The 16,542-nt window shown below is 30.5% G+C and overlaps 1 protein-coding gene across 2 annotated transcripts in view; it reads right to left on the bottom strand.

The window, feature by feature from the left end:
- The window catches only part of LOC129218692 (pleiotrophin-like), a 63,308-nt gene extending 55,692 nt beyond the window's left edge, over positions 1-7,616 (bottom strand). For both annotated transcript variants that reach the window (XM_054853014.1, XM_054853015.1), the window contains exon 1: positions 7,482-7,616. The gene's annotated coding sequence lies outside the window, so the exon portion shown is untranslated. The remainder of the gene's footprint in view (positions 1-7,481) is intronic.
- Between the last annotated feature and the right edge of the window lie 8,926 nt (positions 7,617-16,542).

Here is a 16,542-nt window from a genome sequence, read left to right as displayed (position 1 = left end):
CTTAGTTTGAATACTACCTATTACCATGAATAAATGTCAATTAATCGCCTTCTCTTATGGCAATGGAGAAGAATCCGTTCAAACAGGCAGTGCGGGGCAAGATGACGGGCAGCAACGCGGGGCAAGATGATGAGCTTGCCTATTGCCCGTGTTTCGGAAATTATTAAACTAACTTTGTTGTAAACTTTATTAAATTCCTGTAAACGCTGTCTGTTTGTCCACGTGACCTTGCGCTTCTCCTCTGGGGCTAAAGGACGCATTGAATCAAGGTAGGTATTGTTCGAAAGCGGGTGACCAGGGACTATTTATAATCTAGTAGATCAAATGACTAGTTGAATGAATAAAACCAAGCAAAGAATCTCCTGCTCTGCTGATTATTGACAATCATAAATCTCACATAGCTTTGCAGGCTATCCTATATTGCAGCGGAAAAATATTATCATGGTTGGGTTGTCATTTCACACATTGCATCGTCTCTAGCTCCTGATGCGTCATTTTTCTGCCCATTAAAAACCTACTATAGCCAAGCATGTGATAACGTTATGGTCATTCATCAAGGACAAACTATCCCAGAAAAAAATATTGGTGAGCTTTAGAGCACTGTTTACTTCAAAGCAGCTACAGTTGGAAATGCTGATAAAGGGTTTAAAGAATGAGGTATCGAGTCTCATAATTTTCTTGATTTTAGCGGACTATGACGTTGTTGGCGATGAAACTGAGAATAATAGTGCTAATCCTCAGACCTTGGGAGTAGAAATCAACATATAAACCTGCCAGACGAAGCAGAAGTTTTGGCAAATGCTGATTCCGATACACCAAAAAAGCATGTTAGTGTTTTTGATTTCAATGCATTGCCTACAGCAACACAATGCGAGAAAACAAAAAATGAAGCTCAAACATTCTTACAAGCACTTATCAAAGAAATGTCAGAACAAGGAGCAAAGCGGAAGAAAATAAAAAGAATTATTTTTAAAAAAATGGGAAAATAAGCTCGTGAAGCTAAAAAGGGAGTAAAAAAACCCCTCAGACCAAGTTCCTGTAGGCCCAAGTCTATTACTGTGGGCCCGTATTCATGCCAACCAATGCAGTTGCATCAAATTCAAAGAATAGTGTTCTAAGATGTCTTGCTTGGAGAGTGGAATTTTTAGACCCTCCAACAAATAATGGATCCAGAACTGTAAAAGCCAAGAGTGGTGGCATGAGGAATGTTCCAATCATGAAAATGGTATTTTTATTTGTGTCTATTATTAGCTGCACAACTTAACACTTGAACATTATGCTACATCGCATTACGCTCAATTTGATACTTAGTAAGATGTAAAAACACAGTTATCATTTGTAAAACTAGGTAACACATTCAAAACATAAAATATGTTCAACCTTTTTCAAAGTTGTCATCTTGCCCCTAGATCAAAGTCTTCTTGCCCCAGTACTGGGGCAAGATGACGATTTGTTAAGGTTATGAAAAGATAAAAATATCCTTCATTATTTTTATTTGAAAAATTAAATGGCAATAGATTTAATACTACAAAGGACTACTCTAACAGCTCATGTAAAATTAATTTTACTATCCTTAAAAATAAATTAATAAACCACGAAAACTGTTAGCATAGTCATCTTGCCCCGGTCTCCCCTATTCACAGTAAAAAGAAAATACTAGATGACTCTTGAAAATGCAGCTGTTATGCAAACCATGAAGCTACCAGAAGTGCAAGATAATTCACTTTCTTTTGATTGTGAAACATATTTATTTGTGAATAACTAATTCTATAATTAGTGTTTTACTACTCATTGCAGAAAAAACCTATTCTGAAGTGCTAATATAGATATAGTCTGAATATTAGTTTCAAAATTTTTGAAACGACCTATATAACGCCAAAACCTGTATAATGCAAAAGCTTTGGTTCCAAGGTGTGCGTTATAATGATCTTCTACTTTACACTCAACAAAAGAAAAATTTTGCTAATGTTTATATATTTGTTCTTTTTTAACTAAGTATTATTTATTCACAATAAGCTCCAAAGCGTCCAACTCAAAAGTTACTCGACTTGGGAGAAAAAAGGTTATTCTTTCTGCAAGATAAACCGAAGCTTGACTGATGCTCAAAAACTTGTGAGGTTATTTGCTAGGGAGCAGCATCAATATGTTATGACTGTTGGCTCTCCAGTTATAATTCGTTTTGAAAAAAGTGTACTGCGTTAACATGTCCCAAGCATAAACATGTCCCGGTCTACCGTACTTAGTCTTATCCGGTATTATGTCTCTCCAATACAGTCGAACCTCCATATATCAAACTTAAAGGCATTGAAATTTTCTATATATCAAAATTCCATGTTTAATATATAGAAAAATTGTTTCTATACATCAAAAAAATCTATATGTCTAAAAAAAATTAAAGACATTTGTAGATTTTTTTTCTACTTTAGATTGTTTGTCTCATGAAAAATGAAGGTTAGGGGAGAAAATTATGTTCACTAAATGTTGCTACAAAACTCATAAAGAATCTCGGGTTGAAGGGTGTGAATAGGTCGTCCCGTTCTGGAGTTCTTAAATTCTTTCAAGTTTATTTCAAATCTTAGTTGTAACCAGTAATACAGTAAAATCAGTTACAAGTTATTCCTTTTGTCTGTTGATTATCATTCCTAGTCTTTTTATCTTCAGTGAAAATCATTCAAGTTAAGTAGATTGATTTTTTACTTTTCTCTCGATTACAATGTCAAAATGAAAATCCTCTAATGTTGCAAATCAAGTTGAGTTGCTGAAGAATGAAGATGTACAAAGGCGCAACAATGTCATTTCTGGTTAATTTAGTATTTCTGCAAGCAGAGGGCGTGCTATTATGTGAAATCGGAAAGCCGTAATAAAAGTACTGAAACTTACAGAAAACTTTCATTCAAAAACATGAAACATTAGTATTTTTTTTTTTTAGAAGCAATGCAGTGCTCAGTATATAATTCATACTGAATTTCTTTCTGGCAATTTGCTACTTCGATATATGGAGATCAGACTGTAGTTGTGTATGAGGAGGGGAATACATTTCAAAAACCAGACATGTGTTTTCATAATGGTAAGCAAATCCAAAATTTTTTATTTTACCTTTAACCCTTAACAGGGGAGGTGTGGTCTCACAGACCGCTCAAAAGTTCATCTGATCACCCCTATCTCAGTTTCAGTCCGATTGAATGGTTTTTCCCAATAGCTTTTTGTTTTATGTCCTTGAACACCCTCCTTCCTCATCAGTATCTTTAGGCAAGTTCATCTGGTTTAAATTTCATTGCATTTTTAGAAGCGGTCTGTGAGACCGTGATTCCCCTTCAGTGTTACAATTTTCGTCAGTAGTAGACATGGCTCTTAACGTTAGAAACCGCGGATATAGGCTCATTTTATCTTATCCGCGTTATGTGGAAGAGATGCAAAATATTCTAGATGAGGTAGCAAGTTGTTTAAAATGTTCACAAACGTTACTAGGGACAATGAAGACTGAATTATTTCTCGAAATACGACGCGAAATATTAGTAGTTAAAGGGCTGTCAAAATTTTCCTGTAACTTGATATAATCAATTTTCTGGTACAGTGAAACCTGTGTAAGTTGACCACTCGCGGTGCAGTACTTTGGAGGTCAACTTAGACAGGTGGTCAACTTATAAAGGACGGTAATGTTTTTTTTTTTTTTTTGTCTTTTCTTGCACCATGTATTCATTTTTTGAGTAATTCACTCTTACTCTTTTTGTTCAACTCACTTTCATTGTTTAACATCATTGAAAGTGAAATAATTAAAAATATTATTCAAATAATTTTGTTATTTTTTCCTTGTTTTTAATTATGTTAGACACTGTAGTTTTAGAAATTCCATTGTGCCAGCTAATTTTCTCTGGCTTTCTTCAATTTCAATTAATTTTAATATTTCATACTTTTTATTAATTTCAAGTTTCTTTTTGAAGCCTTTTTATGTAAAACTTATAGCACAAAGAGCAACAAGCTCGACTCTGCGTATCCGCATTGCGAGGGGTTCGCGTCATTAAAGGGGCTAACGGCCCTAGAAATTGAAGAAAAAATAAAGAAAAACTAGTACTAAGACTTATTTACTTTACAAATAGAAACTGCTAGACACTAGGGAGGGCCCCCACATATTTTGTAGCAGAGGGGCCCAAAATGTATAGATCCGGGCCTGCTCTTTGTAGCCCAATTCCTGTGTTGCCACAACATATTGCAAATGAAAGAAAAGACTTTAAACTTTTCTACCGACACCTATTTTCATTGAACAGAGTACAAAAAGCTATCTCAAATAGAACAGCAAATGAAAATCAAGTCTGGAGAATAAAGAGTAGCATAAGCTTTATGCTGCTGTTTAAATGTTGCTGTTTAAAATGCTAGTCTGTCATCAAAGCATTAAAAACATTCTTAGAAAGCTATCAAAAGGAAAATAATAATAGTAATAATAAATAAATAAATAAATAAATAGATAATAAAATAAAATAATTTGCTGAAGAAAGTTTAAGAAAATATTCCAAGTGGTCAACTTACAAAGGGTTTTTTACAATACTCCAAACCAAATTTGGCGTACATTAGTGGTCAAGATAGACAGGTGGTCAAGATAGAGAGGTGGTCAAGTTACAGAGGTTTTCCCTCATTATATGAGATAGGACTAATTCCGTTCCTGACAAAAGCGGTCAACATAGACAGGTGGTCAACTTACAAGGGTGGTCAACTTTACAGGTTTTACTGTACTAAAATGCTCTGTATATATTAAACACCTAAAATGAAATGATCAATAAATGATAGATTCGTTTTTATTACGGATAGTGAGTTATTTACTGCAGCATATGACTTTCTCGAAAAATCTTAAGACTCTAGCCAAATTTCCTCGGAAGAGGTATATTTCGATTCAAAGTTAAAAAATATTTTTTCCCTGTGCTAATAAAAGTTCAAAGAAAATCTGAGGGAAATTACAGGACTGTATCTTAATTACACGATTTGTAAGAATTTTTTTAAATAGAGCGGTCTCTGAGATCTCACATCCCCTGTTATGTCCTACTTTTTCACCTCCCTTGTTACGAGTTAAAAAGAAACAACTGCTGAACTTATTTCTTTAAAGATGTAATAAATGAAATTTGAATTATATTTTCAACTTGAGACAAAAAAAGACTGAGGTATTTAGAAAAATGTGATAACGTGTAACATTTTAGCATTTTGCTAAAACTTTCCCCCCTATTTTGCTAAAGAACTTTTGAGCCCCGTTTAAACTCTGATCTGACCACTGATAAATAAGAGAGAGAAACTACTGGATCTAAGACTTCTCGCCCAATCAACACCAAGCCGAAACGAAAATTCACTCATGCTACCATTTTATCACGAAGTGTCTTTTGGCAGAAGAAACTGAAACAAATGTAGCTTTACAAGTGGTACACCAGAAGTGAATAAGAATACAGTTGACTCCCGCTACAACGCAATTCGGCTTATGCGAAATGACTACAACGCAAATTTTTCCCGAGGAACGAAATTTAGTGCTAACGCGAATTTTTCGTCCACAACACGAATTTTTTTGGAAGGAAGTATCGACTTCGTTTTTTGCCACAAAATATTGATATCGTACAGGTTATTACATCCCTTTAAGCATCACTGACAGCAAAAGTTCTCACACCAAATTAATCTACGCATCGTGTTGTTAGAGCATCAAAAAACTACTCAGCATCTTTCATTTATTCGTTTTTTTCATTCTAAATATTAAAGTTGATGAAATTTCTGGCACCTCAGTGGCACCTTTATCTAAAGTTTGTGAAGATGGGATAAAAAAGAAAGTTTCTGATTAAAAAAAAAAAGGCTAAGATTCTCGATATGCTTGAAAAACTACAAAACGTCGACAGTAGCACGACAATAATATGAGTGAATCTTCCATACGTACAGTTAAAAATCAAAACAAAGAGATATCCGTAAAAGTTCTGAACTTAGTTTCAATATTGAAGCTTGCAGAGCAGTCTAAAAAAGTAAATATTATTAAAATAGAAGCTGCTTTTGTATTGTGGATAAAAGAGATAAGAAAGAAGGGCTGTTGCTCCAAATTGAAACATTAAATAAGAAAAGGTGAAGCAACCGTATTTAAAAATGCATTGGATAAGAATAACGATCTGATCATGGAGCATAAAATCATTATCTTCATTTTTTAACTCATAAATATTATTACTGTATCCACTGTACAGTATAGTGCAGCATTTTAATATTAGTATATACTTTGCGTACCATGTTGTTTTATTTTATGTCTATCCTTCCATTGATCATTCATTTTGTACATCTTAAAATATTTCATGTTGAATGAAAGTTTTTTTATTTTTTAAATACAGTAAAAGTTCAGTTCTTTATTTAAGAAATTGTAGTGTATAGTTAAGGAATGTTTTAAAGCAGTTTGAGGGGTGTTTATAAGTGTCTAAAAGAATTTGGTATGCTTTTAAAAAATTGGTTATACATATATTTTCGCACAACGCGAAATTTCGACTTACGCGAGGAGTCTTGGAACGCATCCCTCGCGTGAGTCGGGACTCGACTGTATTATTAAAATAGTGACTAAACCTTTAAATGGTCATGAAGGAAGAAATGCTTTTATTGCCGAAAATAGCATAGATAAAACATTCTATTGGAAGGGCAGGCCGAATGTTTTTGTACACCAACCCTTCTTTGGTGAGTTCTAAAATGTTTTACCTTGGTTTGAAAGCAAGACAAACAGAGCTGCACGATAAAAGGCTTTTTAATAAAAGAGTATATTTTAAATTTTAAGATTTATAAGCAATGAGTAGTTAGTTTATTTAACACACTGAGCACTAGCGCCGACTGCATGGGGCATGAAGGGTAACTATATAAAAACTATAATAATGATTAACTATAATAAAGACCATAATTGCATAATAATAAATATAATAATATTTATACGATATAAATTTGTTTTCACAGAAAAAATTTAACAGATTACTTAAATCAGTAATTATGATACAGCAAGTAACCTAGTATTTTTCACAGCAAATGAATAAAATAAAGTAAACAAACAAATTTGTGTTGATATCTCAAATTATTTTTGATGGAGATTAAAAGCATAAAAACCAGAAGTTAAATATTTATAAATAGAAATGCTGGTGTAAAAAGACAGCAAATCAAGGTTGTCACAACTTTCAAGCTTAAATTTTGATATTATTTACGTATTACCAATTGAAGATTCTCTAATTTTAAATTTATAAACATAATATTACGAATAGAAATTATTTTACAGTAAGTGATTTTAATTGAGTGACATTTTACTGCAAAAGATAGGACAGACATACAAAAGTAATCAACAAAACATTCAGACGGATACGCTTGTATTAAGAAATATACACTCTTTTTGACATGTAAGTTAAAGATTCAACCCCTCTAAAAATATTACATTAATTTGACACCAAATTTCAATGTTTTTTCTTTTAAAATGACATTAGAACGTTACTTTAACGATCACTTACTACAGTTGCAGATGGCTAATTTGTGATATTTTGAAGCACAGCTATGCAATCTACAATGCCGACAAAGGGATAGGCGGGGCGAAAACAACTGAATATTTACTGTACGAAAACAGAATGAGTTAAACACTAAACTGCAACGAAACCGGATATAGACCGGAGCTATCTGGATCTAACCAGAGTGAGAATAAAGAATTTTTCCCTAAATTCTAAAGAAATCCCTAATTTTTTTCCGAAATACTTCTATTAATAGAGCTAACTATACATGGAGGTAAACAACAGGAAGTTAGTAAGACTACGGGTACGGATTCACAGAAGCAACATTACATGACGTCATCACTTTAAAAGGACCGTGGCCGTAAGTAGAGTCCCTATATGAAAACGTAGTTTTCAGAGTTGCGACAACAGCTACGCTCGGAAAGCGCAACCGGTTACAGGAGAAAGATAGGGTTGCCGCCGAGCTGCAAGATTGGCTCCTTGTTCGCTTTCGAGTTTCATTAAAAAAAATAGTCACAAGCGGGAGCGGGAAGAATGGATGAAAAGGGTTCTGAAGGATGTAAGCACGCGGATTCGAAAATGTATGCTGTCAATAAATGAAACGCTCGATTTTGATTCAAACATTAGAAAAAGACAAAATGGCCCTGTGTTAGCAGAATTAAAAGCAGATTTTTTTCTTTAACCTTATTCTCTTTAATACGATTAATTTTAAATTAATCAAAAGATTCTGAGACAACGAAAATTATATTATAGTTTGAATTGATTCAAAATGAATGAAGGAATAAAAACTGATTTAAAAAATGAAAATAAATAAATAAGCAACAAATAACGAACATAAAAAATTGCTTGTTTTTGCTACATTAATTAAGTTTTATAAAGATTTTTGAACATAGAAATATTTCTTGAATTGATATCAAAAGCATTACTTATTTATTTTTTTTCTATAAAAGAAAAAAAATACAATTTTCTGATTTAAATGAAAAAGTTTAGTATTAGCTTAAAAATTCCGAAATTAAATATATGCCTGGGATGTCCACCTACGGGGGGGGGGGGCACCCATGTATATGCAAAGGAGAGTTTGAAAGAGTTATACTAGAAATATGCAGAAGCTTAAAACAAGGTATCCTATCCAGGCCCGGATCTATATATTTTAGGCCTCCCTGCAACAAAATCTCTATAGCCCCTCCCCAGAGGCCATCAGTGTATATTTGTAACATTAAATAAGTCTTAGTGCTAGGTTTTTTTCAATTTTTTTTTCTTCGATTTCAAAGGCCGTTGAACCCCTTAAGACCTGGGACACCCCACACTGCGGGGATCCTATCTCCCTCCCCCCCCCCCACTCCAAAAAAAAAAGAATTAAGAACCTCTGAATATTTCAATGGTTTAGTGGGAACGCCTAGTTAATAGATTAATTTGTATTTAGTTGAAAACGAAATTATATTAATCAGAGGTCATTTTTATTTAAAACTAGATGAAGGTAGAAATATTCAGAAATGAATTGGGAAGTTAAATAGGGGGGGGGGGGGGGCGTGTATTTTGACATATATTTTTTTAACATTCGTATATGCACAAGAAACAGATGTCTCCATTGTTTTATATTTATTTCTTGAAAGTACACTATCTATTATTTAAAATTTTCAACAACATTTTTATACCAAAACAATACTAGAATGAAAGGTAGTTAGGTAGTAGAAATTTTTTTAATGAAACAAAATTAAAACAATTCAGAGCACCAAAAAAGGACTTGTACTTATTTTTGAATTTTTATGAGAAAACAAAAACTAAAAATTAAAAACAATTTAGCATGAGGAAAACTCATTTATTTCATTCTAAGTTTTCAGATCAATAGCATGATCTTATAGTTGTAATCTCGTTGTTGTTGTAAACAACATAGATCTCTGTTGTTCAATTTATTTTTTGGTGTTATTGTATCTATAAACTTTATTTAAAACACAAAATTTCCAGCATTTTCATCCGAAAAAGAAAACATTAGTTTAATTAAAAACTTCAGTCACTAATGGACTAATCTTCAAAAAGTGCAACTTTGCTGTCACATGCCTTTTACAGTTAAAACTAAGGAATAGTTTATTATTTTTTAATTTCAGCAAAAATATATCCATTTAAATCTGCCGACAGTTTTTTTTTTGTAATAATTTTTATTTATTTATTTATTTATTTTTAGGAGTTCGCAGCATGTGAATTCTTACCTCCATGTATTAGAATTTAATTAATTCAAAATAAATGAAGTGATTAAAAAAAGGTAAGAAAATGAAAATAAATAAATGAACGACAGATAATGCACATTAGAAATTGCTTGTTTTTGTTTCGGAAAGGCAAGTGTTATAAAGAGTTTTAAATCTAAAAATATTTCCTGTAACCATCTAAAAAGCAATATTACTAGTAAAAATGGTTTGCTATTAAAAAAATTGCATGTTTAAGTTTACCCTGTACAATTTTCTGATTTAAATGTGATTAAGTTAAACATTAAATTAAAAATTTGAAAGGTAAATATGCAAAGGAAAATTTGAAAGCTTAATACTAGAAATAGGTAGATGGTTAAAACGAGGTAACCCCTCCCCCCCTCCCAAAAAAAGAAAGAAAAAATACCAAGAACCTCCAAATATTTTAGTGATTCAGTAGGTAATCATGGTTAAAATATTAATTTGAATAAAATTTAAAATTATTACTTTAATTTGATGTAGATAGAAATATTCAGAAATAAATTGAGGAGTTGAGGGGGTGTAATTTTAAACATTACTTATTTTCAACTCATATGAATAAGAAACAAATGTATCTATTGTTATTTATTTATTTCTCTGCATCATACATCTATTACTTAAATTTCGAACAATATTTTCACATCAAAACAATATTACAAAGAAAAAATCATTCACAGCACCAGTAGAGGACTTGTACTTATTTTCAATTTTCGTGGAAAAGCAATGTTTACATTTAATTTTGAAAGATATTTTAAATACAACTTAGCATGAAAAAAACTCATTAATTCCATACTAAGTCTTCAGGTCATTACCACATAAAAATTACATCCAAAGTCTCTAATGTTCAATTTATTTTTTGGTGTTGCTACATCTGTAAACTTTATTTCAAACACAGAATTTCCAACTTTTTTACATGAGGAAAAAAAGAGGAAACAAAGACATTTTTCTCAACTAGGCAATCAAACTCAAATTCAGGGTACCGAAACAGGATTTGTAGTTTTTATAGATTTTGGGACAAACTATTATTATCAATAACTGCTTAAGTAACAAAATAGGCAAAGATTAATCTTTGTGTTTTCTGAAATGCAACGTAATGTCAGAATATTTAGATGTTCAAAATGTAGTTATTATTACCACATTTTTAAAAATTCCTTACTCCAAAGTATCATTTCCTAAAATTAATAATTATGGACAAAACATTAGTTTAATCAAAATTTTCAGTCACTTATAAACATAAATAAAATAAATTTTGCTATAGGCTTTATTCCCATCTACTCAATCAGGGAGTTTCGATTAGACAGGGCAAAATATACTGATGCTTGTAATTTATTTTCTCTTATACTATTCGTGAAGTGAATTTTTATGAAAAAAAACTCCCTTGATTGAAATAAATTGAATTTTTTGTTCAGATTTTTTCATATAGATTGTTATTCCATTTATTACCCCATATCGCGGATGGATGAACACGACGTATGTTCTAATATGGTGAAAAATGCTTCCAGAACTCAGTCAGAAACAGAACAGGTGCACTGACAGTCAGAAGTGGACTAAGATAACAGTTGCTAACAATCCCTTCCAAAATTGTAGCTATTTGCAGTTATTCAAATTCTGTCCTGCAGTTTAAGTGGGGAGAAAAATCTCTTTTTGAGAGGGGGGGTTCTGGATAATTACAGGAACAGAATAAGCAGAAATGAACTGTTTATTTAATGCTGTAATAAGGTATAACAATAAACAAACCTAAATACATCTTTCATAGTTTTATGTATACTTAAATTTTTTAGCCTTGCCTTAAATACCAAAAAATTTATTATAAATCTGAATTGAAAACAATATTTTTACATGACAAACAAGCATAAACCTAAAGAAAGCACTTGATTTACAAAACAAATTAAAAACTCTAAATTTAGAGAATCAAAACAGAATTCCAGCAACTGCTTCAAAATTTCTGTTGCAAAAGTATTGTTTGTTTAACCTCTTTACATTTCAATATTATTATACAAATGAATGATAATAAATTTGATAATAAGCGTAACAAATCAGAAATGCAGCATTGTCTGTATGAAGAAGATCAAAATTTCATTTAAATACACTATTTAGCATTTAAACACAAAATTTCCGTTGGTTTGTATGTCGTTGTTGAAAGTCCAAAGACCGTTTGGGCAACAAATTTTCTGAAGTTTTCAACATAACAAACATGAATGGCATATTATACATGGAAATTTATTATTATTTTTTAAACAACTTCATTAAAATTAGTTTTGATAAAGCTGTCAAGCTAAGAAAACTTCGAAAATGATTTCTGGACATCCTTGTAAACTTAATACTGGAGATCATTCTATTATACAATTTTTTAAGCAAACAGTACAATATTATCATGAATTTTCTAGAACATCTGCATCAGGGCTACAATTCAATTAGTAGTTGAGCTTTCTTTAAGTTGCAGAATATCTGGAAGAAACTTAAAAAGCATTAAGGGCAAATAAATTTAGAAGCTGAAGTAAAACTCTTCAAATGTGCTAAATCATCAATACAGCTGATGTTTTGAATTGGCAGGAATGTTTTTTAAAGTAGTTCATAAAATTATGAATGGAAAATAAATAAACATACTTTAATTGAAATAGAGCTGTATTTCAACTACTTTGCATTAAGTGTGTTGTAAAGTTTAATTTCAAATAACAAGGTGTTCTAAAAACACATGAAAAAGTAAAACACGTATTACAGGGAATATTTTAATTCATCAATCTCTTTTGACTAGCATAGATTGTGTTTTTCATTCATATATGTACATAACAGGGTTGGCAAGTTTTTGCCGGGGGCGGAAAAAACCATGGAAAAAACCACGGTTTTTACCGCCCGGCAAAAATAGGTTTTGGCCAGTTTTTGCCAAAGTGGCAAAAATAGATTTTGTGTTAACAACTTACGGACAGTTTTTTTTCCTTTTATGTAAAAGTAAAAGCACGTAAAGATTTTGATAAAATTTTAATTTAATTATTTTTATGGTTCAAAAAAAATTTAAGGTTTAACTTACTTTTAAAGTTATTGAGCATTTTTACTTCTAAATTTTTAAATATTAACATAAAATTTCATTTTGTAACATCCAAGACAAATAATTAACTTACAATGAAAATGTAATTAGCTTGTTTATTATAGCATTGTTTACAGAATACTAAATATCTATATAATACTTAATCAAGATATAACTATAAAATAAAAGATAATTAAAAAGCAAAATACACATTTCTTTAGATTGAAATATCACTTAAATCATCATAGTCTATACCATCTTCATCAAAACCTATTTGTTGTTTAAGCATGGCATAGCAATAAACTAGTTTCGTGAGAGAAGCAACTGACAAACGGTTTCATATTTTTGATTGTACAAAAGAAAAATTTGAGAAATATCTCTCTATTACAGCAGAACTTGCAGGACACATTTGAAGAGTTACGACTAGTGTGCAGAAATCTTTAGGTACTGTACTGCATGTAAATGCATTATTTCTTTAGTGAGGAAAAGTAGATATTTTTCTATATTCAAGTAAAAATTCTGTTATTAATTAAATAGCTTAAAACAGGGTTCATACTCTACTTTGAAAATTAAAAGTAAGGAGTTTTTAAGGAGTTTTGCAGGAGTTCATTTTTAAGGACTAGTTTCTTGTTTAAAGATGCATTTTTTAAAACATATTACAAAAAAAAAATATGCACAACTCTAATATTATTTATTTTTGCTTTCATATAATATATTGAAATAATGCACAAAAATGCTAAATTTATAGTAAAATATGCATTTACTGCTTCTTAGACGTCTCCGAAACAAAGTCAAAAACAGGGAGGGGGGTAACCATTGAAATATGTTTTATTTTGAAAATTAATCAAAAAAAGCGATAGTGCTTGAAAATGAGTATTTGCTCAAAAACAAAACAGGTACTAACTATTTCCTAACCCAAAAAAAAGAATTTAAAAAATAAAACAATTGCTAAAATAAGAATTATAATAAGCCAACTAAAAGTAACAGAGGCCAAAAAAACAAACAATTTTCGGCGAAGCTTGTGTTTGATTTTGGCATAGAAACATAAGGTTACTCATACAAGATTGAAATACTGAAAATTCAATTAAAATATTATGGATCCTTTTGAAAAAAATTGTTCAAATTACTTTAATCTTCAAAATAGATCAAAATTTTGTGGACCATTTCAAAACTTTTGTGTGAGTTTTTCTTCTAAAAAGTATGAAAATTATAATTCTAGGAAATAGTGGTATCACTGTTCAGCTACTAAGTTACTCTTTCATCTATTATATAAAATATGTTATGTTTATTCATGTTAAGTAATTAGTATCTACAAATTTTTAAAATAAAACAATTTAAATAAAAAAGTCCTTTTTTTAAATAAAAAAAAATTACAAACCCTGCCAACTACAGATGTTATGTATGTATTAAAACACTTAAAGAAGTTGAAACAAAAATAAATTTCAGCCAGTGATTCCGTTCTTAACTTTCTGACATTCGACTCTCTTAAAGAGCATGAATTTCATTAAAAACTTTTCAATTTAATGATTTTAATAAAAATAAAAACAAACTTAATTTTTTTGCTTCTTCACAAGGCGTAGTAAGCATCATAAATGTAAAAAAATCTTATACCCGTGGCGAATGCAAAGAGATAGCGATTTTCAAAGTGAACACATTAAAAGTATAAAGAACGGCACATAAAGGAATTTATTTAAATTATTTTAGAATTGCATTTTGGAGCTCTACAATAAACGTATTATTAATAACAATCAAATTAAACCAGCGATTTGGATTTTAACTTTTAGACTCTCATAATGGACACAGAATTCGGCTTGAAAATTTAACTTCATGATTTTCGTAGGATTCATTTATTTGCCCTCCAAAAAAAGCATAATTAGCATCAAAAATCAAAAAAATTCGGTTCTTATATCGGATGCAAAGAGATTGCATTAATCAAAATGAAAGCATCAAAAGTCTAAAAACGGCAAATAAAAGAATTTATTAAAGCAAAAAAAAATTAGAATGGTACTTTAACAAGTCTACAAGGTGTTATATTGTTAATACTTAACGGCATAATCGTCCGAAATTTCGAAAAAAAATCGGATGTGGGGAAGAAAATAATCTAACAAAAAAATCGGATTTCTGGTATTAACAGACGGAAAAATAGAATTCCAGTAAAATTCGGTATAACGTAATCACTCGTATAGGATAGAAAAAAAATCTTTAAGGTTTTCTTAGCATAAAGAAATAAGGAGTTTGTAAGGAGATAATGGCAAAATTCAGGAGTTTTAAGGGCCCTTATTTTCTTTTCTTAAAAAGCAGGAGTTTATAAGGAGTTTGTAAGGAGCGTACAAACCCTGTAAAAAGTTTAGTGGGATAAAAAAAGTGATTAATTAAATATATGTATGTATATATACATATATAATTAGAATTCAATCTTTTTATTAATTTACTATGCTTAAGTAAACATTCTTTGTTGTAGCATTGAAGGAATTGGCTCATTCTGAAAAAAATTGTTTTAGCAAACATTTAAAATCTTAAGTTTTGCAATCCCAACATTTCTTTTTTATTTATTTTTCACCTTATAAATTAGAAGTAACATGGAGAGACATAATTAAAATATTAAAGTGCATTATTTATATTATATTGTCACTATTTCTTGATTAACAATATAATGGTACTATATTTGCAATTAGGTTTTTGCTTTTTTTTCCATTTTTGCCGCTTTTTTCCATGGTTTTTTCCACTGTCCTGGCAAAAATACCTTTTTTCCGGCAAAAAACCCAACCCTGGTACATAATATTATGTACATATTTTTTAGTGTGCATCATCTTTGCTCTTAAGAAGAGAAATCATCAGTTTATGATGACTAAAATAAGTAATGATTGTTCGTGATTCCAAATTTTATAGGAACCGTGAGAAAACTTGCTTGTTTTTTCTGCATTTCACTTAGGAATATCCTCAGCAAAATAGTAGGGGTAGGTGGGGTATGTTGGACAGTGGGGCACGTTGTTCAAGTCCCAATTATTTTAATAATATTAATATATTTTATTTTATTTTCTGACCAACAAATAGTTCCTATGGTCCTACAAATCCTATCACGAAATCACATGGCACAGTTATATCGAACAAATTTTTTTCCAGAAAGTGTTATTTCAGCAGTCCTGAGTAATTTTTAGAAAACTATAAATTAATTTTTTTAATGGTTTTAGTCAAGATTGAGGAGAGAAAAAATTAAACTCCTGTCTTAAACTTTTACGTAAATGCTACTACCTCATCAAAGAGCTTACTTGTGCTTGTGATTGAAAAAATGTGAGTGCATACTGTAGAAACTATTTATAAACTGTTCTTGTTTGGCTTTAACGTATAAATTTAAGTGAAGTAAAAATGTAGAGAATGCAATATAACTGATGCTTAAATTTAGATTCTTTAAAATAAAGCCACATTTTTCAGTAAATTCATTTATCTATACCAGATATTTCAGCTGGCCACATGAATCAGTTTTGAAAGCTCTATGTTGGGCACCATTGTCTTAGAGCATTTGAATTCCCCTTTATTTCAATGTTCTATTTCCTGACAAAAGTATTGATTTTCTAAAGCCTTTAACAAATTAAGATAATCTCTGATAAATTGAATATTTGTTTATTTATACATTTATTTTTATGAGTGGTTGAAATAAACTCAGATGCAATTGAATTACCTTTTGAGTGGGTGAGGCAAAATCACGAACATGTAATAAATGAATATAAATAATGAAAGAAACATTACTTTTAAAGTAGATGCATTATAATAATAATAATATAAGAGAAATAAACAACTCTGATTTAAGGAAGCAGTTACTAAA

Source organism: Uloborus diversus, chromosome 3 (assembly GCF_026930045.1).
Source record: "Uloborus diversus isolate 005 chromosome 3, Udiv.v.3.1, whole genome shotgun sequence".
NCBI lineage: Eukaryota > Metazoa > Arthropoda > Arachnida > Araneae > Uloboridae > Uloborus > Uloborus diversus.
This window is presented reverse-complemented; position numbering and strand designations above follow the sequence as displayed.